This window comes from Balearica regulorum, chromosome 8 (genome assembly GCF_011004875.1).
Source record: "Balearica regulorum gibbericeps isolate bBalReg1 chromosome 8, bBalReg1.pri, whole genome shotgun sequence".
Taxonomy (NCBI): Eukaryota; Metazoa; Chordata; class Aves; order Gruiformes; family Gruidae; genus Balearica; species Balearica regulorum.
The window spans coordinates 29,749,170-29,767,724 of NC_046191.1; the positions used below are offsets into that span (position 1 = coordinate 29,749,170).

General features: G+C 57.6%; 1 protein-coding gene across 1 annotated transcript in view; it reads right to left on the reverse strand.

Annotated features, from left to right (window-relative positions):
* CACNA1E (calcium voltage-gated channel subunit alpha1 E) overlaps window positions 1–14,179 on the reverse strand; it is a 137,119-nt gene extending 122,940 nt beyond the window's left edge. The window contains exon 1 of the mRNA XM_075760364.1: window positions 14,120–14,179. The gene's annotated coding sequence lies outside the window, so the exon portion shown is untranslated. The remainder of the gene's footprint in view (window positions 1–14,119) is intronic.
* Between the last annotated feature and the right edge of the window lie 4,376 nt (window positions 14,180–18,555).

Sequence of the window (18,555 nt, forward strand, 5' to 3'; positions counted from 1 at the left end):
CCACGGGCAGCACGCAGCTCTTTACACGAGGAAACTGCCATCTGTAATTTTTAGACATCTCGAGGATGGCTGAGGACCGGCAGCGCGAGACTGCCGGCGTACGTCACTCAGCCTGCAGTCGCCCGGGGGTTTCTCCTCCGGCACGGCACGGCACAGCCGCCCGGCTCTGCCTCCCCCCCCCCGTTCCCACCACTCCCTCGTGCCCGCTCGTGCTGGACACCGGCAGAGACCGTTTGCTGTCGGAGCCTCGGCAACTCAGAAACGGGCAACGCTATTTCTGGCGGTATCGCTCCCCCTCTCCCCTCTTGCCTGCTTGCTCCTTCCTAACTAGTTTAACACCATTGATTTTTCCCATGCCAGCCATCCACCGCCTGCCAGCAGGCTTCAGAGCACCAGCAAGATGTTCGAGCAAGCTGGGGTGATCCAAGAAATTACCCTTAATGGTCCCCAGCCCCCCACCTCCATCCCTCCCAGCGGCAGGGCCAGAATCGGTCCCTCCCAGGAGGGCACCACGCTGACATCCACCCTTCCCAGGCTGGAGCTGACACACAACTCCCATTCAAGGCTTAGGGTTTAAACCAGGTCGTCTTCTGGGTTTAAGCCTTGTGTGTTAGCTACCAACAGAGCCGGTTGTGAGGGCTCCAGCCTTCCTCCAGCCCATTAATCCGTCTGGGGCTGCATTAAAACCCCATCACGCTACACACGAGCGAAGAATCGCCGGCTGGGAATACAACCGGGTCCTTCTTTGGGTTTTATACTCTTCCCTCTGCCCACAACGGGCCAGACATCCCCTACAAAAAAAACAGGTCAGCGATTTGTTACAGTCCCCAGCTGAAAACAGAAGATGCTTAAAGCCTGCAAGCACCCAGCTGGGGTGTCAGTCTGAGAGCACCCAGCCCAGGCTCCGTGGGGTCGGCACTGCAGCCGGGACTGGCTCTCCGGCAAAACCCAGGCTCGCCCTAAAGCACCAGCTCCTGGGACAAAGCTTCTGGCCTCCCAGAACCATCACTCCATGCCCTTCAAACAGTCCCTCTCCAGCTTTCCATCCCGACGAGGGGGGAGAAGGCTTTGTGTCCAGCCTTTTGCTGTGCCCTCTTCCCTTGCCCTTCCCTTTCTCAGACACAATCCCTCATCAAGGAAGCACCCATCGAACACCAAAACATAAACCTGTCCCATCTTTCCTCCAAAAACCACCCTTGAGCCAAAGTGCTGAACACCTTCAAGCCAAAGCTACTCCTACACACCGGCCACCCCCTTTGTCAGCCAAGCACAGACCAGAGCAGACACCCCACGTCGCAGCCACCTCCCGCACCCCCTTGGGCCATCTCCCCATCCACCGCTGGCGTTGCACACGCAGACGGCATCTCGCTCCGCGCGAGACGAGCCGCTCGCTGGGGATATGCATCTGCAGCGCTCCCAGCGTTCGCCCCTCCTGCGCCTCCCGAGTCACCCCGTATCACCCAACAGCGAGCGCGGGTCGGGCTGCCGGAGCACCCGCTCACACTTGTGGGTCGCTTCCACCACGCTTGTTTTTACTTTGCACAGAAAACCTGGCCTCAAAAATTCAGCAGCGAAGCTCGTTAACACCAGCAAGCACACAAAGAAGTCGTCAAGCCGTCCGCGAAGAACTTTCCAAGCAGTCAGCATCCCCGCGGCGTGGGGGAGGCACGGCTGGCTGCGGATCGCGCGCAGCCACCGAGGGACTTCAGACACGGGGCTCGACGCAGCCTCAGCACCCAAGGTACCCCTCTGGAGAAACTTCTCAGAGGCAAGGATAGCCCACAGTGGTTTTAGGCTCTTTCCAGCCGCCTCGGGTCTCCAGCCGAGGCGATGGTCTCCCATGCCACCCCAGCAAACAGCCGGGAGCTGAGCCAACGTCTCTGGGTCAAAATCCTTTCGCCTACGGGCTTTCCCATCCCGTTTGAACATCAAACCAAGGGATCTGAATGAGAGCCACAGCACTAAGCACACAGCTGTAGTGCGCTGCTCGGTCCAGATGTGGCCCAGCACATCTGGAGGCCACGAAGCAGTGCTATGGGCACGGACCCCACCGCACAGCCTAACACCCTCCCCCCAAGCAGGTTTTGGCCAAGGATGCTACACACCAAGCAACGTGCCCTCTAAAGAGGCTCGGGTGCTCTCTGCAGCGCACAGGAGCTTTAACACGAGGCCAACACAGAGCGTTTCTGAAAATCCCAGTGTGCCACGAGTCGTGGAACACCGTGTAAGTACAGCCTGCTTGAAACGGCTAACGGATCGCATTTATTCCAAGCTTGCTACTTCCATATGCTGGGGAGGGGGAAAAAAAAAAAAAGAGCCCAAAACCAGAGCAGCAATGATAAATTTCTAAAGCTACTGTAGCAAGGAAAAAAAAACCAACCCAGCCACATAGTGGAAGCCTCATGCCATCTCCCAGAAACTCCCTGTGCTGCGAATGCCAAATTATTAAGTCGAAAGGAAGAAGGGGAAAAAAAAAAAAATCCATAACAGATTGGTATTGTGTTTCCTCTCAAAAGGACAACACTAACCACAGTCCCTCGCTGCTGCTTTCATATTCAGCATCCACTTCAGCAGCTTGTTACCTAAGCAGTAAACCCCACACCTCCGCCCTTGGCTCCGAAGCGGGGCACGGGAGCACGGGCTGGCCCCACATTGCTCGTGCGAGAGCGCTGCCGCCCTGCTGTCACCTAAAGGGACTCACCCAAGGCTGGCAGAAGGGACAAGGGCTCATCCTAAACCCCGTAGGACCTGGCCTGCTTTCACCCATCCTGCGCTTTACCCCGGGGACCACCACACTCCCCCGGGCGACGCGCAGGGCTCAGACCCGCTCCCACGCCAAGCGGACGAGGGAGAGGCGCTCGGCACCAGCCAAGCCCGCATGGACCTACTGATGGTCCTCAGCATCCCCAGGGCCAGCTCTGACCCAGCCATAAGTTTTCCATCCAGGAAATCCTCAGGCAGTGGCACGGCCCCGGCACACTCACGGGGTGCAGGAGGGGAAAGCCCGTGGGTGCTCACCCCGGGCTACGCCCCCCGTGTCTCCCGCAGCTCCTGCCACGGCTCACCCGACCATCGTGGCATCCTGGGACCTTGCACCAGCACCAATTAATCCCCTCCGGATCCCAATTAATCCTCGGTAAAAACAGGCTCTACCTATGACTCTCCCAGCTCGCACAGGCGTCATCACCTTGGCCCCAGCGCGCTTCCCGATGTGACTAACGCCAGCGGCGTGTGACTAACACCCCGTCCCGTGCCGGGGAGGGAGACGGCCCCCGGCAGCACAGGCAGGCACGAGTAGGCGGCCGAGCCGCAGCGTTTCGGCTGGAGCGAGCTCTCCCTCCTCTTCCTCGCAGGGTTTCTCCGTGCGTCTCGCCCACCGCGCCGGCGTGCACCATCCCGGGCTGGGAGAAGGTCGCGGTGGTGTCACCCGGCTGCGGGATCCAAGCCGGTCCAGCCCCGGTGCAGGGCACAGCACCGCAGGGATGCTCCAACCGAAGCTCAGCCCCCAGGTCCCCCTGCGGAGCTGGGGACAGGCTGCCACCCCAATCCACCTCTGTGTGCCTGAGGCATCCTGCAAATCTAATGAGGTTTTGGTAATTTCTGAAAACCCTGAGGAGCTGGAGGCAGGAAATTAGGGGGAAAAAACCTCAGCTCACTCAAGAGGAAGGGCTGGCCCAGCCCACGTATCCCACTACGGGGATGCAATCCTGGCTCAGCGCTAGATGAGCCAGTGGTGTCTGACAAACCCCAAAGCAACCCCAGCCACTGAGGCCTCAGGGAAAAAACAAATATAAAAGCAAAAAAAACCCACACCAAGGAAGATGCTGATTTATTGAAGAGTCCGGAAAAACAAGCACGATTTGGAAAAGCATGAGTTTGGAGGAACGGCAGGAAGAAGCGCAGTGGTTTGGTATCAACAAGAGGAAACAGAGGCAACAGCATCCTCAACTACACCAAGCATCACTGAGAGGCCACCAGAATAAACTGCTCCCCAGCCAGAACACGACCAGACCCCAAGTCCCTTCCAGCCCTCCCTCCGCTCCCTCTTTGGCCCCAAAGCTTCAGAAGGCAGAGACAGACCTGAAAACGTGAATACAAGCAGCGCTAATGCTTTGTGCTCCAAAGAAATGAGCTGAAAAAAATCACGATTTTCACATGTTTCTGTATCCCAATGCAATGTTTGCATCTCCTTGGCTGGAGGAAGCAGCAGGATACAGCAGCCTGCAGCCTTCAACCCTTGAATCCACCCAAAAAAAAAAAAAAGGGTGAGAAAAGGGGGGTTAAAATCCAACCAAAGACATCTAATGCAACCAACATGCCAGGAGACATTTCAAGCCACCCATACTCCCCAGCCCTTTGGAAACACATTAAACACTCTGAGACAGCTTTTATATATTGTGCTGGGAACCGCACACGGCCCGAGGGAGGTTATTTGTCTTCTCCTCCCGGTGATGCACAGCAACAGGCGCCGGCAGCCCGGGTGATTTAACGGCAGCGGTGCAGGACGTGCGCGAAGCCACCAGCATCACGCAGGCAGCGCCTATTTCTCTTGACTCGGTCCAGCCTCAGTTAGAGGAGCCCCACGTCGAGGTAGGGGTTGGGAAGGTCAGCGCTCAAAGATCTCCTTCAATCCTCATTTTACACCCTCAAATATCACCATCCAGATGGGACCTCTTGCTTCTGAGCCAAGGGTCCTTCCCACCCCAGTCTAATTTAGCCCACCACAGCAGAACAGCTTCACCTGATCAGATATAAGCATTTCCCAATGCAATCCTGTAAAGCAAAGTTAATACTGACGTGCTACAAGAGCACAAGATGGGGTGATCGGTTCCTGGTGCTGGGTACTCGTGTTTTCTAATAGCAAGAATCCAATCTCACCTGGAAGGGAGAGCTGTCAAGCCTCAGTACCTACTCTGCAGCTCCAGGAGCCACATTTCACTTATTTGCCTCGTCTGGTCTCCTCTAATATGGAAAAAAAAAAAATAAATCAAACCCTGAATGTTAAGGGAAGTGATGAATAACTGAGCAAGATGAAAATGCCGTAAGTTGCTCTCTCATATCTGTCCAACTTGATATTTCAAAGCATTTAAGGCCTCACTATGACACGACGCTGCTCCTGCTGCAGAGCGCTCCAATCGCAGCATAAGCCTTTTATTAATAAAATACATATTTGATCCAATAGAGCAGATGCAACCTTTCCTCTGATGGCCTCGCCCCAGTTCTCCCGCACTGGCACTGCGCGTAGGATACTCCTCTGAAGAGGACAGGGCTCAAGTATCACACGTCCACGTGCACACCCCTTTTTCCAGGCACGAAGCCCCCTCCCCGGTCCACGTGTCCCACGGGCAGGAGCAGCACAGCGCCGCTGAGAACTGACCTCCCCTCCTCGCTTTGGTGCGGAAGTGACAGTGCTCCTCAGCCCCGGGAATTGCCCCCCGTCCCTTGCACCCTGCATGCCATTTCCCAGGGCACGGAGCCCCCCAGCAGCACCCGCACCCCTCGTGGTTACAGATCGAATGCACACAAAGGTCCACCTTGACAAAAGCAGCTGGCGACACCTTCAAGATGCTCAGGTTAAAGCGTCACGCTCTTCTCCATCACCTGCACCCCTGGGAGACGCCGCTTTAGGAGCTCCCCATCTCACTACCCAGCGCCTCTTCCGAAAGCCTGGGTTAAGAAACTCGCCTGTTTTGGCGTGCGGAGGCTGCAGCGGGAGCCCCGGCAGGATCCGTGTCCGAGCCACCCGCCCGCTCTCCAGGATCCGCTCCGCAGCCCCCGGCAGCAGTTTGGGTTTCGTGCCAGGGAAGGCATCCGTGCCTTCAGCTCGCTTCCTGGGGCGAGCTGCGCCGTACAGATGATGGGAGCAGGAGAAGAGAGAAATAGCATATGAGAGCTTTCCAAAATTAAAAACAAAGAGAACAGCCTTTGGGGAAGAGGCCAAGATAATTAAAACATTAATTCAGATTGCAGCTTTTGCTCTGAGCGAGCTCGAGTCACCCAAAAATCCCAGCGACGGATAGCGGTGGGTCTGAGCCCAGCTCCAAGCCGCAGCCCCGTCCCCAGGCACACCAAAGCCCTCTCCATCACCCCAGCAGCCCTCTCTGGGGCACAAAGGCTGGAAAACCACCTTCCTCCAGAGGGAATCAGAGGGAGAAAAACAAGCTCCAGCTCTCAAGGAGCAGAAAGAAAATTAACTACCTGGAATAACAAGTAGGAAACAGGTGACAGCTTTGAGGCTAATAAACCCTCCCAGCAACACTAACAGCTTTCTGCATGAGCAAAACAGATAAAGTGACTAAAATAAAGTCACGACAGTCACAAGTAAGTCGAGTGAGACATGAGAACGACTGAGTAAGTTTTGGCAGTTGGCTGGAAACAGGCACTGGAAAAGCAAAGCAGGCAGAGCCAGCTGCAGCATCCCCGCTGCCCAGCTCCATGGCCAGCTGTAACCCGGCCGTGCCGCGCTGGGAGAAGAGCAAAACTTCTCCAAAGGTCCTACACAAAAGCAAAGACTAAGGCTATTATTTGTGCATTGCTATAAATCACTGGGAGAAGGGTAAAATCCTGCAGCGGAGCGAGAAATTCTCCCTCCCGGGCCTTTAATAACACATACGAGTGCTGCCAGCCCAGGGTGCGGGGGGAAGCTGTGCACCGGGCAGGAGAAACCTGCTGAGCAAAAAAAAGCATCAGCTCCAGAAGTTGCTGGGGAAAAAAAGTGCCAAGAGACAGGGAGTGGGGGAAAGTCATTTGTAGCTGGTAGAAACCGTCTACTCCAACACGGCAGACACACTTGGTTTCAATTTTGCTTTTTATATCACATCCATCAGAAGAAAAACACCACCAGATTTGAAAAATGGCTTTCAAACCTAAAGCCTTCAAACCTTCAACTTCCTATTCCAACATGCAACATCAAATTCAGGTGTTTTCAAAACTTCTACCCTCTCCTCATTAATTTCCCTGGTGCAAACCAGCTTCACTCCACAGAAGCATCTGAACTTCAACCAAACTGCTGTCTCCGAGGCCAGGGAACTCCTGTACGTGGCCACCAGACTGCACTGCAAAGCTCTGGTCCAACACGCGGGATGCCCGTGGACTCCCCAAGCCACGACACTGCACCAAGAGGAGCTGTTTTCCTCCTTTCCTTGCTCAGCGTCACCCCAACACACGAGAAGGCGTTCGAGAGCACCCCTCATCCCCCGTGCCACTGCTCTCTGATCGCAAAGCGCTCCAAGACCCTGTAGGGTTTTTGGAGAGGGGCTCAGGGGTGTGCTCAGCCCAGTCCTGCTCCGGCTCCCGCCCCAGGGGCCACGGAGGGGATGGTCCTGGGGGTGACAGCTCTGGCACAGGCCAGGTCAGAAGGGGAAGCAGCCACTGGAGCTCAGCACCCAGCTGCAACGAGCCGAGAAAGCGAGCAGGAGAGGGTTAGGAGAGGCTGGGCAGCAGGCTGGGGTTAGGGTACAGGGTGCAAGACCCATGCCCTTCCAGCCTGGGGCAGCAGCAGGTGGGAGGGGGGTAGAGGAGATGCACAGGTAGGTATGAAGGTGAACACGGATAAAGCAACGCTCCCCTGCCAGGACCAGCTTCCAGGCTCCATAAGCACATGGTCACTGCGCCCATCCGGCCCCAGAGCGGCTGGGGAGGGAGCAGGGCCAACACCCAGCCCGTTCCTGCCGCCCTTCTATCCCGACACCGAACTCGGAGACAGCCCGGCCGCCACAGGGAGCAGAGGGGCTGCGTTCCCCAACTCCTCCAACCCCTTCCCGCTGCCTCCCAGGCTGTTTGCGCCCAAACGTCTGCCCTGGCGCAGCCCGAGCTCGCACCTCCAGCGGAACAGGCAGCAGCAGGCAGGGTCCTCAGCTCCTGGAGCAGAAACACGGGAGGTACAGGCAAGGAGAGGGGTCGGCAGGACAGGCAGGGCTGCGCGGCAGCAAGCCCTGGCAGAGACCGGGGACCTGGAGCAGCCTCCAGAGAAACACTAGACACCGAAGATGGAGCAGCGAGGCAGGAATATCACTGAACACAAAAGCAAAGAGGATCAGGAGAAAGGCACATAAAGGATTTATAAATCCCCATGCAGACGGGAAAAGCCACGTGAGCATCGTCTCGCCAGAGGACGCCGGTGAAAGCAACAGCCGCCACGCACCGGCACGGAGCGAGAGATCACCCTCCCAAGGAATCTGGCACCCTGGAAAAACCTGCCCAGCCTTTGCGTTTTGCAAACCTCGGCTCTAAAAATATCCATCGGTGCAAGCGACACATTTTGAGCAAAGCTGGCGAGCAGCAGCCCACAGAACCAGACTCACTTAGCATCAGCGGAGATGTGTTTTGTAAACAGGTTTTTTTTAAGGTTGCTTAGTAAGCTGCTGATCAAACAACCAAAGCTGTTGTCTGATGCGGCAGAAATGAAGGGGGGACCCAACGAAAGGGAAAAATCCCACGGAGGAAGATGGGATGGGGAAAACTCAAGGGCTGGACCCCGTTTACCCAGCACTTCCCTCATGCCTCAACTCACGCTTTTAAAATGGAGTTTCTCACCCCGTATCCCCCCCCCCAGGAAGGGTCCCAGCTCCAGCCGTGCCCACCCACACTGATGCTCCCTCTCCAGCTGCCTCCAGAGAGCAAAACCCCCGTTTATACAGGAAGCAGCAGGGACGGCCAGGCAGATCACCCCACTGCCGGAGGGGGGGGGCTGCACAGCATCTCCCACCCTGCTCCCCGCACCCCTGGGCAAGCGGGGTGCCATCCTGCCCCCGCTGCTGCAGCCGCTCCCTGGGGGCTGGGATGATTGGCGGGAGGAAGAGTCACCCAAACTGTTGCTCAGTTAATCATGGTAATTAGCCACCGTCTTGAGTGACTCCCATTAGTTACAGCCTGATTTTTCTCAGGCACAGTCAGCGCACGAGATTTCAATTAAAACTCACCACACGGCCAACTTGGAAGCAGCCACCCTGGCCCACCACAGGGCTCATCCAGGACACGGAAGCATGCAGAAGAGGTGCTCCTTTCCTTGAAGGACCCAGTTTAATTAATTTTAAACTGGGGTCTTATTTCCCAGCCCTCCTTGGGAAGCCTCAGCAAATGCCTTGCCGGCTTTGAAGAACAGATGCCGTAGGGGAGAGGCTTGCATTTTCCCCACCCGCCACAGGGATTGGATCCATACCCCGAGCGCAGACCAGAGCTGGGGTTTCTCTCTGGAGCTGTGCCCGCGCGCTCCCACCGCCGCACGAACCCCCGCTCCCGGCAAGCCTGCCTGCACGCTGCCCTGCTTTTGGGGAGCAAGCTCGCTCTGCCCGCGGGAAGAGGCAAGCTCTGCAGGGCTCTTTAGGGACCCCTTCACCCTTCAGCACCCGTCGAGCACGGGTCAATACCAAACAAGCTGCCCAGTGTGAACCAGTTTCCTAGAAGCACCTACGCTGGTCCCAGTTGGAGGGCACGAAGCAGACGGACCCCTCGCTGCACCCAGGGTAACAAGGGGTTAAAACCCACCTTCTGCCTGCAGCCTGGAAAAACAAGGCAGGGGAAATGCAAATGCTTTGCTGAACTAGAAAGCTTCGTAAAAAATATTAGCCACAGCTTAATTGGTCCTCTCCGGGGATGGCAGGGGTAAGGCTCGTCATCACCCAGGCCTGCCTACACCTCCGTGCCGTAAGGCACCTTTCTGGCTGGTTTGGTGCTTATTTATAGGCAGCAGTCCTCAGAGAATCGCAGGAAAAGATGAAGCTCAACCCCTTCCACAGGGAGCTTGACAAGTTTGAGCTTCCTGCAGCCTAGCTAGGAGAGGGGAGAGGGGAGCAGCACCAGAGGGAGCAGAAATCGGGCTCCGGCATCTCTAGCATCTCATCCGTGCCATCAGACAGGGGCTTTACAGTAGGAGCTCAGTATGTTTTTAACAGGATCTCCCATCCCCTGCTTGTTAAATGAAAGGAAATAGAGTATTTTGGTACCAAATAGAAACAGAAGAACAACAAACCCAGGCTGGGAAGCATCGATGCTCGCACAAATGCGAGCAGGGCAGCAGGGCTCTGTGCTCACAAGGGGAGCGGGTGTTTCGGTGCCCACGCTGCCTTGTTTAAACAACTGCCTGGGAAACCCAATATTTGATTTAAATCCACACAGGGTGGGCTCTGAGGCAGGAGGCACGGAAAGCGCTGAAGATAACACCTCTCCGTGCTGAAGAGGAGAAAAACATTCCTTCTGCGCCAATACCTAACACAGGAGCTGGACATGGTTGGAGGATCCCCTTGGCATGGTATTTTTGGGGAAGAACCCTCCAGCAAAGCAGGAGGAACCTAACCCCTCATTTTGCAGATGCCACATCCTCAACATCACAGAGGAATTGCAGAATAATTCACACCGGGGAACCTCTGATCCACCCCGCTGCTCAAAGCTAAGTCACAGCGATGCCAGAGATATCGGAAAGGGAGAAACCCCCAAGCCTTCGCCCCCCGATCCCCCCGGCTCCCGCCTGCCCTGCTCATTTCTCAGCCTGACAGAGAGCTCGGCAGCCTCTCCCCGGGCACAAGGCCTCACGGCTGTGACTAATGGTATGTTTTGACATCCCTGAAATACTCCAGCACTTCATTTCAGCCGCGGGGAGCAGGAAGGAAGGAGGGGACATGCTGGTGGGGAGCCGGCACCAGGAGGGAGGGGCAGGAAGAGCTTTTGCAAAAGCAACAGGCAGCGATAGAGCAAAGCAGCATGGAAAAGATGCAGGAGATGGCCGAGGGGCGGCTTGGGACCGGGGGGGGGGGGGGGGGGGGGAGCGCCCAGGAAGCCTGTCTGATCCGCTCCTCACCTGCGCCTTCCCTGGAGCTCTGCAGAGGGGCAAGGTGCCGGATTTATTTAATATCCCCCACTCTCCCCAATTGCAATGCTTGAGTGGGGACACCAGGATGCCCCACTAATTCGTAGTAAGCATTTACCCGGTGGCGAGGGATGCAGGATTGCCCCGGTCCCCTGCCTGGGCAGGCAGAAGGCAGTGCCCCCAGCCCCCTCCAGCTTTGGGCTCTCTCCAGCAGAGCCAGGAAGGCAACAGCCGGGGATCCCCGGGGAGGTTAATTAACGAGCATCTTCCCTGCGTTAAAACAGTCACCTCCGGCTCCAGGGGGGCCAGCCGAGACGGAGATGCAGCCCCAGCCTCTGGCAGAGGAGCAAAGAGCATCCCAGCCACCAGCCGAGCTGCCGGCCACAACCATCTGCCAGCCAGCAGCCCCGGGGAGAGGAGCAGCCGAAGCCATGGGGGGGAGATCTGGGGTTTTTTCCTGACAGCTCTTGCTCATCGCCAGCCGCTCGTCCTGGGGCCGAGACAGTCCTGCTGCACCCCAGGGCGCTGGGGGAAGAGGGAAGAGCAGGACACCTGGATGGTCCCCAGAGAGACAGAGGTGGAAAGTGGAACAGCCTTGGCAGAGCCGGCCCAAAATACCCCCCGCTCTGGGGTGGAAGAGCTGGGGGATGGCTCAGCACATCGCCAGACTCACCCCAACCTAGCAAGCAGAGCCCGCTTAGCGCCATGGCAGAAGCTCCATCCTCCAGTCTGTGTCACCCCGGTGTCCACCCATCCATTTCAGCCGTGAGCATCCTTGGTGGCATCCATGGATCAACCCAAACACAGGACACAAAGTTAGCAGGAACTCCAGCTGCTGTCACCACGGTACCACTCAAGTTTCCTGGGGTCACTGTGGGCAAGGAGCCCAGTGGCAGCAGTAGTGGGGATGGGGGGGGAGGTGGAGGGGATTGTTTTCTCTTTTCAGCTGTCACTAAAGTCATCAGTGTGGCTGTGAGTGATTCACACCAGTGTATGAAAAGCCTGTGACTCACGCACTGGATGCAGTGGGTGGGTGCATTGACTCAACGCCGGGGACGGGGTGTGGAGGGCTGCAGCCTCGCACGGCCACGGGGACGGTCCTGTTCGGGACCACTGGCCGGGAGATCCCCACACACGCACAGATCATCAGTGCCCTCAGCAGCACAGGCGAACCCGAGGGAGACCCTGCACCTCAGCCTGTCCAAAATAGGTGCCAACACGCAACAGGGATGGGTCACGCTCTCACTCGGGAAAGGCTTACACTGCCCTGTGTGATAGCAGAGGAAGAGGAAACCCCCAGGCACTCGAGGGATGCACATGCATCCCAAACTACTCCAAGTACTCCAGGATCACCAAGGAGCGAGGAAACCCAGCCAGGCAGAAGCAGAGACCAGAGGCAAGCTCAGTGCCAGGGGACAGCCCGCAGCCACAGCCATCTCCTCCTCCCACATCCAGCGGGACACAGACCTCCTGCCACACCAGTGCCGAGACCTGCCCTGTGGCTCTGCCATGCCGCACCGCTGGAGAGCCACGTTGGAGAGACCCCCACAAAAGCTGACTGGAGGGACCCCAGACCTTGATTCCCTGGCACCCCACTGCTGCCACGCACCAGCAACGCTGCACAAACATTTCGGGAAGAGGGACCTGAGGGGACCCCCACTAAAAGACACTCCCATTCGGATGGCATTCAGTTTCCAATTATTCAAGGGGTAGAAGCGATGCCCCAGTCTTGCCAAAGATGCCAGCGGCACCAGCCGAGGCTGTGAACGCGTGTCTCATCTCACTGACAGCGCCTTCCGTGACGCTGTGCCTCATCTGCCAAACAACCCCAGCCGTGGATCTGGACCAGCCCAAAGTGTCACCACATCCCACAGCATCCTGAGCCCAGACCTCCCCATCTGCAGCACGGACCAAGTCCGGCCTCACGTCAGCACCAAGAGCAGGATGAGATCACCCACCCGGGGGGATGCAGCCCATGGGGGAAGACAGGGTGGTTCAGGGTACAAGTAGCACCTGTCTGTTCAGGATCATGGGGGGGTGTTATCCCTGGCCCCCCTCCAGCCGTGCAGAGAGCCAGCAGGAGCCACGAGCACCGAAACACACGCTCCGCAATGCGAGAGCAGCCGGGAGAGCTGCAGGAACAAGACGAACAAACCCTGATTTGGGGGACCGCTCATCCATCACTGCCATCAGTGACACCCAGGCAGGGATCAAACTTAGGAATGGCTCCCGGACCCACAGAAAGTGGGGATTAGGTGCAGGGAGACAACATGAGACAACACGAGACACCGGGTGCCCAGGGGAGGCTGCTGAGGGCACCCGTGCAGCCCGAGCGCTCCGGGGGAAGAGAGGAGACCCTGCACGTTTGGGAGGCCTTGGGCTAGCAGAGGACTGGAGCTGAACCAGCCCACCGCCGGACCCCACCACAGCCCCTGCACCCGAGCAAGGGCTCTCCAGGGCGCTCAGAGCTGCCGGGTACCCCAGGCAGGGCACGAGAGGGGGCTTACACCCCCAACCGGGCTTCACCCACCCGGGGCGGGAGGCCGGGCAGCCCCCAGGCACAGACACCCCCACGCACAGCCGGTTCCCGAGGGCAGCGGGACCCCCAGCCCCACCAGCCGCCCCCGGTGCCGGAGCCTCAGCACGGCCACGCTGCCCGCTGCCGCCCGGGGCCCCGACGGCCGCCCCCGGCCCCCCTCCCTCGGCCGGGGAGCCACCTTAAGCGGAGCGCCGGGGCTCCCGCCCGCTCCTAGGCTACCTTAATAAAAACTTTGTCAGAGCAGAGCTGCTTTCCCAGGCACGGCCGAGCCCCAGCCGCTGAGAAACCCTCGGGAAGGAGCAAAACGGGGAGTCGAGCTTCAAAACTTGGGGTGCCCTCCCAAAGCACAGCTCCATCCTCCCGTGCGGGGAGGAGAGCCCCCCACACACACAGTTCCCCCCGGGGCTATAGCCCACCTCTTTCCGCTGGCCGCAGACCGGCTCCTTCCCCCGTCCTCCTTCCCCGAAGCGACGGTGCGACATGCGCCCGGAGCTCAGCGCATCCCCGGCGGCCAGGATGAGACAAAAGCCGCCGGAGGAGGGAGGGGAGGAGATGCCCACCGAAACCAAATCGCTCGAGGAGAGAAAGAGGAGGAGAAGGAGGATGGAGACAGTCCCAGCTGGCAGGGACTGCCGTCTCCCGGCCGTCCCCAACAGGTAGCAGCGAGCGGGAGGGACGTGATGTCCCCACGGCGACAGCGCTGGCTACTTTGGGAGAGCGAGCGGGAGCTCCGCAGGGCCACCATCCCCGCCAGCAGCTAGCCAGCCACCGCTTACCTGGAGAGAGAGGCATGGCTCCTGCAGGAGAGCTGGGCGAGGTCGGGATATTATTCCAGAGGCATTATTTGTAATAGAAAGGGAGAAAAAGAACCGGGGAGAGGGAGGGAGGGGAGGGGAAGGAGGGAGGGAGAGACAAGAGGAGCAGGGAAGGAAGGAATGCGAGAGGAAAGGGGGAGGGGGGGACAAAACGAAATACAAAAAAAAAAAGGGAGAAAATAGAGACGGTTAAAATCTGTCTCCTGCCCACACAGTGGAAAAGAAATTTCTGACAATCGGAGAAAGGGAACTCGCACATATACCAGAGGGGGCAGACGGAGGATAACAAAGGAGGGAAGGAGCCGAGCTCCGCCGAAACGGAGCAGGAACTGTCCGGGCACACCCCCCGTGCACACACACCCCCCCCCACACACACACCCCTTGCACACACACCCCGGGGGTAAGGACGGGGTGCACAGCCCAGCGAACAGCCACATCCCTGCCACCCCGGGGTCAGCCGCCCACCCAGCAGTGCACCCCAGCTGCTTCTGCAGCCTCGGATCAGCTCAGTCCCACGCTGGGGCTGGGGGCAAAGGACCCCCACGTTGCCCCGCCAGCCGGTGTTGGTGCTCCCCAACCCCTCCTTTACAGCCTGGGTGTCCCCCTTTCTGCACACACCTTGCTCTCCGGGCACAGGGACCTCCACAGCTCTTCCCACACAAAGCAAGCATGAGTTTTCCAGCCACCACACATCCACGCAAAATGTAACCCTGCACTCCCTGCTCTTCTCCCCTACGAGGCCTCCCCTTAACCAGCAGCCAAAGCAAAGGCAGCTGTGGGGACAAGGGACATGGAGGTATATGGCCCTCCAGATCAGCCAGAGATTTACCCCACAGCATCTGAGGGCTACCAGTGGGAAGGGGTTGCATTCAAGGCCTCTTCTTAAATCACGTTTGCAGCCCAGTTCGCAAAGTTGCATCCCCAGAGCTTCTGCCTTGGCTCCATTTTGTTTTCCCAGGCACCCTGGGCAGCACCTTTGGAGAACCAGCCCTGAAGGTGCAGGGCAGACAAGCTAGAGGTGACACAGGCTGTCTGCATTTCGTTTGAGGAGACCCACAGCACTGTCACAGCTGCCAAGAGGCTGCTGGATTAAGACAGCACACAGCTCTTCTTATATTCCCCTGCGCACGTGCAGGAAGAAGTCCTAGCACGGCACGGCTCAGCACGAGCCCAGCTGGTTTGCACAGGAGTCCCCAAAAGCTTGTCATTGCTGGCTTCTCTGCCAGACAGCCCACCGCAGCCTTAGCCAGGGGGTTGTTTGGGTAGGCAAGATGCCTCCACACCCCAAAGCCCCTCCAGCTCCTCCCTTTCCCTCCACCACACCACAAAGCATCCCAGCAAACCCGTGCAGCTTGGCAGTGCCCAGGAGCGCTCTGACTTCAGAAGCTTCCAGGGCCAGACGCTGGCAGCGTTGCTAACGCTATTCCAGAGCTGCCTCCATCCTCGTGCTTGCACTGAGCCCTTGCATGGTGCACAACCCCTGCCCCGGCACGTACCTCACCCGCATGGGGTGGCCACGAGTGGCATCACCCCAGAGAGCTGGGGCACCAGACCGTTTGGGGACAGGTTGTGTTACTTTTGCTTTATCGCATAGCTCTTCAGAGCCTTGCTGGCACCCCCGGGGCTGGATGAGCAGAGGTAGGTGCCCAGCCACCCCCTTGCAGGGATGCCTGCTTGTGCCACCAGCCTGGGCGCTGTCTCTTTAAAACCTTCATCCCTAAATCTGAATGAAGCTAAAGGAAGAAAATCCTAGAGATGAGTGCTTCATTTAAACGTCTCTTCCAGCGCTCCTGTTCATTCACATGCTCGGTGACTGCGCTCCTGCCCCAGCACACGTCTGCCAGCACCTCGGGGAGGAGGCACAGAGGAAACCTGCCAATACCCCTCCTCTTTGGGATGCACAGAAATCCCTCAGGCAGGACACTGCACACCAGAATCCCAAATCCAGCCCAAGCAAGGCCATCCTGGCACGTGCAGAAGAGAATACGTGCTGCCAGGGGGCCCACGCACACCAGCAACCCCATTTCTCACCATTTCTCCCATGTTGCTACAAGCTGGCACTGGTAGGGATGCAAATGCACCCTGTAAGAGCGCATCCCTCTGCCCCCCCCCCCCAGAGGAGCGGTTTTGACACCCTCTCACACCCAGCTCTGCGCACGCAGTGCCCCCAAACCCTGCCCCGCGCAGCCTCCCTGCGACTCAGGCGACCCCAGCGCGGCAGCCAGCCCGAACACACCGAGACAGCTTTCACGGTGACAAGCCCAGGGTCTTTATTTAAATAAATACATACATGCTGTTACTTGGGGACTGGTGATGCCTTGGATTCAGATGTCTCCATGGTTACCTGCTCATGGTGGGAGCTGGGGGTAATTGAACTCTGGGGGTTCACTGTTCATCGCCTGTCTCCCTCTCCCCATCCCCACGGCTCCACGCAGCCCTCCTGCCCTCCCAGGCAAGCACCAAGGCAAGGCTGCTCCCCGCTAGTGCGGCAGGAGGGGGAGGAGAAGCGAGGCTCTCCCCGAGAACTCGTTATGTGAGTAATTTTGTCAGCTCCGCGGATGATTAGACACGAATGCAGATCAGCTTCCCCATCCCGAAAGAAAAAGACAATCCTGATCGGCGCGGAGACGAAGCCAAGCATCTCCTCCCACCACCCAGCTAGACAGAGAATGAAATATGGAGAGACGGCGTCAGGAGCAGCGCCGACATCCCAGCACCGAGCTGTTGTCGTCTCGGGGGAGCGAGCAGCAGAGGCAGCGGCGCCCACCCGCCGCCGGCTCTCCCCACGAGCTCGCTCACAGGAGCATCCCTCGGCCGCGCAAGCCTGCGAAGGCAAGGTGTGCAGGTTAGCAGCTCCAGGTGCTGGCTGGAAAAAGAGCCAAAAAAAATGCAGACCTGCAAAGCCCAGCTAAACAGAAACGAGCATCTTGTACATCCAGGAGCATCCAACTTTGCTCAACCCTGAGCTTCGTGGAAGCGTCCGGAGACACCCGAGCCTGTTGCCCAAAGCCAGCACCACTTCAGTTACAGACACTACCTGGACTTTATGATCTATTTTCACTGCTCGCTCACCTTTTATTCCCCTATAGCAGCCCCGTGTAGAGTAACCCTGAGGACCTCTAGCTTTTTAATATTGCTTTCCTTCCACGCAGCACAAAAGCCTAACTAGCTTTTCTTCTCCTCCTTCCCGCATGTACAGCCACAAACACTTCAAATGTGGACTAATTGGAGACAGTTTGGAGGGCACTAAAGAGAACGTACAAAGGGCAGCAAAACATAACCTGTTGGGGGAAAAAAAAAGCCCAAAGAACTGGATTTGTCTAGTCTGGAAATCAGAAGGCAGAAGAGACATGATAGCAGTCTTCAATTATGTAAAAGGTTGCTACAAAGGGTGCGGGAATAAATTGAGCTGCATCCCCACGGGGAACAGGACAAGAAGTAATGGGCTGTAAATTGTAGATTAGACACTAGGAAAAAAATACCCACAACTTAGTAGAAAAGATTATTTAAGCTTCGGGACAGATAGCTGGGGAGCTGCTGGGATTTGAGAGCGGGTCAGACAAACACTGACAAGGTGGTGTGGGTAAGGCAGCTCCTATTTTGAGACAGGGAAAGGGACCCCCTTGCAAGGTACGCTCCTGCTCTGGGTTTTTAGCACTCAGTGGCTGGTTCAAACTAGCTTTGGTTTCTGCCAAGCAGGAGGGGAGCAGCAGCGTTTTTGGGGGTGATGCAGACACCACCATGCCCAGCCCTCCACCATGCCCCCCACTGACGTTATTCCACCTTCACCTTCTACAATGTCTGTGGTGTTGCAGGTAACACAGCATCTCAGCCCGCGTTCCCAGGCTCAGGGCTGTGCCAGAGCAAGAGAACACCCAGCTTCTGTCCCACATCAGTCTGTCCCACGCTTAGGGCCCACAGCACATCAGGTACCACCTCCCCTCGCAGGCGAGCATCACCCACCCTCCACTGCCCAGGAGGGATTAACGGTGTGGTACAACTCCACGCTCCCTCGGGGTCATCAGGTAAGTTGACCAGCCTGGGTCAGAAAGTGCAGCTCCTTGTTTTGTTAGGCACGTGCCTCGTTTCTCAAGTTTGATGCTCAGAATCGCTTCCAAGTTGAGCTGTGTATTCTCCTGCTAGATAGGCATGGGACTATTTTAAACAGAGCTAAAAAACCAAGAGGACATGAAGCACAGGCCAGCTAAAAGGATCTTTTGAAAAAAAAAAAACAAAACAAAGGAGCCACATATATTTAGCAAAACCTCCAACCCAGCAGAGGACAGGTGCTGCACATATGTGAGCTGCCAAGTTGTCTGCTGGTCCCATCATGTGGTGAGAGCTGGAGAGCCCCACCAGAAAGCCATGGACCTCCGTGGTGAGCAAGCGGTGCTCTG